Source organism: Triticum aestivum, chromosome 4D (genome assembly GCF_018294505.1).
Source record: "Triticum aestivum cultivar Chinese Spring chromosome 4D, IWGSC CS RefSeq v2.1, whole genome shotgun sequence".
NCBI classification, from domain to species: Eukaryota; Viridiplantae; Streptophyta; class Magnoliopsida; order Poales; family Poaceae; genus Triticum; species Triticum aestivum.
The window spans coordinates 456,892,759-456,897,209 of NC_057805.1; positions in this window are offsets into that span (position 1 = coordinate 456,892,759).

The following is a 4,451-nucleotide window of genomic DNA, read 5'->3' on the forward strand; positions in this document are numbered from 1 at the left end:
TGTGATGTTTATCTTTTATGCATCTTATTTTGCTTAGTTCGGCGGTAGCATTATAAGATAATCTCTCTCTAAATTTCAAGGTACAAGTGTTCTCCCTGAGTATGCACCGTTGCGAAAGTTCGTCGTGCCGAGACACCACGTGATGATTGGGTGTGATAAGCTCTACGTTCACATACAATTGGTGCAAGCCAGTTTTGCACACGCAGAATACTCGGGTTAAACTTGACGAGCCTAGCATATGCAGATATGGCCTCGGAACACTGAAGACCGAAAGGTCGAGCGTGAATCATATAGAATAAATGATCAACATAGTGATGTTCGTCGTTGAAAACTACTCCATCTCATGTGATGATCGGACATGGTTTAGTTGATATGGATCACGTGATCACTTAGATGATTAGAGGGATGTCTATCTAAGTGGGAGTTCTTAAGTAATATGATTAATTGAACTTTAATTTATCATGAACTTAGTCCTGGTAGTATTAGCATATCTATGTTGTAGATCAATAGCTCGCGTTCATCTCCCCTGTTTTATTTTTGATATGTTCCTAGAGAAAACTAAGTTGAAAGATGTTAGTAGTAATGATGCGGATTGGATCCATGATCTGAGGATTATCCTCATTGCTGCACAAAAGAATTATGTCCTTGATGCACCGCTAGGTGACAGAGCAAATGCAGACGTTATGAACGTTTGGCAAGCTCGATATGATAACTACTTGATAGTTTAGTGCACCATGCTTTACGGCTTAGAATCGGGGCTTCAAAGACGTTTTTGAAACGCCACGGAGCATATGAGATGTTCCAAGAGTTGAAATTAGTATTTCAGACTCATGCCCATGTCGAAAGGTATGAGACCTTTGACAAGTACTTTGCCTACAAGATGGAGGAGAATAGCTCAGCTAGTGAGCATGTGCTCAGAATGTCTGAGTACTATAATCACTTGAATCAAGTGGGAGTTAATCTTCCAGATAAGATAGTGATTGACAGAGTTCTCTAGTCACTATCACCAAGTTACTAGAACTTCGTGATGAACTATAATATGCAAGGGATAACGAAAACGATTCCCAAGCTCTTCGTGATGCTGAAATCGACGAAGGTGGAAATCAAGAAAAGCATCAAGTGTTGACGGTTGACAAGACCACTAGTTTCAAGAAAAGGGAAAAGGGAAGAAGGGGAACTTCAAAAAGAACGGCAAACAAGTTGCTGCTCCCGTGAAGAAGCCCAAAGCTAGACCCAAGCCTGAAACTGAGTGCCTCTACTGCAAAGGAAATGGTCACTGGAAGTGGAACTGCCCTAGATACTTGGCGGATAAGAAGGATGGCAAAGTGAACAAAGGTATATTGGATATACATGTTATTGATGTGTACTTTATTAGTGTTTATAGCAACCCCTCGGCATTTGATACTGGTTCAGTTGCTAAGAATAGTAACTCGAAACGGGAGTTGCAGAATGAACAGAAACTAGTTAAGGGCGAGGTGACGATGTGTGTGGAAGTAGTTCCAAGATTGATATGATCATCATCGAACACTCCCTATACTTTCGGGATTAGTGTTGAACCTAAATAAGTGTTATTTGGTGTTTGCGTTGAGCATGAATATGATTTGATCATGTATATTGCAATACGGTTATTCATTTAAGTTAGAGAATAATTGTTGTTCTGTTTACATGAATAAAACCTTCTATGGTCATACACCCAATGAAAATGGTTTGTTGGATCTCGATCGTAGTGATACACGTATTCATAATATTGAAGCCAAAAGATGCAAAGTTAATAATGATAGTGCAACTTATTTGTGGCACTGCCGTTTAGGTCATATTGGTATAAAGCGCATGAAGAAACTCCATGCTGATGGGATTTTGGAATCACTTGATTATGAATCACTTGATGCTTGCGAACCATGCCTTATGGGCAGGATGATTAAGACTCCGTTCTCTGGAACAATGGAGCGAGCAACTGACTTATTGGAAATAATACATACTGATGTATACGATCCGATGAGTGTTGAGGCTCGCGGCGGGTATCGTTATTTTATGACCTTCACAGATGATTTGAGCAGATATGGGTATATCTACTTGATGAAACAGAAGTCTGAAACATTTGAAAAGTTCATATAATTTCAGAGTGAAGTGGAAAATCATCATAACAAGAAAATAAAGTTTCTTCGATCTAATCGTGGAGGAGAATATTTGAGTTACGAGTTTGGCCTTCATTTGTAACAATGCGGAATAGTTTCGCAACTCACGCCACCTGGAACACCACAGAGTAATGGTGTGTCAGAACATCGTAACCGTACTTTATTAGATATGGTGCAATCTATGATGTCTCTTACCGATTTACCACTATCATTTTGGGGTTATGCATTAGAGACAGCTGCATTCACGTTAAATAGGGCACCATCTAAATCCGTTGAGACGACACCATATGAACTGTGGTTTGGCAAGAAACCAAGGTTGTCGTTTCTTAAAGTTTGGGGTTGTGATGCTTATGTGAAAAAGTTTCATCCTGATAAGCTCAAACCCAAATCGGAGAAATGTGTCTTCATAGGATACCCAAAGGAGACAGTTAGGTACACCTTCTATCACAGATCCGAAGGCAAGACATTTGTTGCTAAGAATGGATGCTTTCTAGAGAAGGAGTTTCTCTCGAAAGAAGTGAGTGGGAGGAAAGTAGAACTTGATGAGGTAACTGTACCTGCTCCCTTATTGGAAAGTAGTTCATCACAGAAATCTGTTCCTGTGAGTCCTACACCAATTAGTGAGGAAGCTAATGATGATGATCATGTAACTTCAGATCAAGTTACTACCGAACCTCGTAGGTCAACCAGAGTGAGATCCGCTCCAGAGTGGTACGGTAATCCTGTTCTGGAGGTCATGTTACTTGACCATGATGAACCTACGAACTATGAGGAAGCGATGATGACCCAGATTCTGCGAAATGGCTTGAAGCCATGAAATCTGAGATGGGATCCATGTATGAGAACAAAGTGGACTTTGGTTGACTTGCCCAATGATCGGCAAGCCATAGAAAATAAATGGATCTTCAAGAGGAAGACGGACGCTGATAGTAGTGTTACTATCTACAAAGCTAGACTTGTCGAAAAAGGTTTTGCCAAAGTTCAAGGTGTTGACTACGATGAGATTTTCTCACTTGTAGCGATGCTTAAGTCTGTCCGAATCATGTTAGCAAATTGCCACATTTTATGAAATCTCGCAAATGGATGTCAAAACTACATTCCTTAATGGATTTCTTAAAGAAGAGTTGTATATGATGCAACCAGAAGATTTTGTCAATCCTAAAGGTGCTAACAAAATGTGCAAGCTCCAGCGATCCATCTATGGACTGGTGCAAGCATCTCGGAGTTGGAATATACGCTTTGATGAGTTGATCAAAGCATATAGTTTTATACAGACTTGCGGTGAAGCCTGTATTTACAAGAAAGTGAGTGGGAGCACTACAACATTTCTGATAAATATATGTGAATGACATATTGTTGATCGGAAATAATGTAGAATTTTCTGGAAATATAAAGGAGTATTTGAAAGGAGTTTTTCAAAGAAAGACCTCGGTGAAGCTGCTTACATATTGAGCATCAAGATCTATAGAGATAGATCAAGACGCTTGATAAGTTTTTTCAATGAGTACATACCTTGACAGGATTTTGAAGTAGTTCAAAATGGAACAGTCAAAGAAAGAGTTCTTGCCTGTGTTATAAGGTGTGAAATTGAGTAAGACTCAAATCCCGACCACGACAGAAGATTGAAAAAGAATGAAAGTCATTCCCTATGCCTCAGCCATATGTTCTATAAAGTATGCCATGCTGTGTATCAGATCTATTGTATACCCTACACTGAGTTTGGGAAGGAAGTACAATAGTGATCTAGGAGTAGATCACTGAACAATGGTCAAAATTATCCTTAGTGGAATAAGGATATGTTTCTCGATTATGGAGGTGACAAAAGGTTCGTCGTAAAGGGTTACGTCGATGCAAGTTTTGACACTGATCCAAATGACTCTAAGTCTTAATCTGGATACATATTGAAAGTGGGATCAAATAGTTAAAGTAGCTCCGTGCAGAGCATTGTAGACATAGAAATTTGCAAAATACATACGGATCTGAATTTGGCAGACCCGTTGACTAAACTTCTCTCACAAGCAAAACATGATCACACCTTAGTACTCTTTGGGTGTTAATCACATGGCGATGTGAACTAGATTACTGACTCTAGTAAACCCTTTGAGTTTTGGCCACATGGCGATGTGAACTATGTATATTAATCACGTGTTGATGTGAACTATTGGTGTTAAATCACATGGCGATGTGAACTACATTATTGACTCTAGTGCAAGTGGGAGATTGAAGGAAATATGCCCTAGAGGCAATAATAAAGTTGTTATTTATATTTCCTTATATCATGATAAATGTTTATTATTCATGCTAGAATTGTATTAA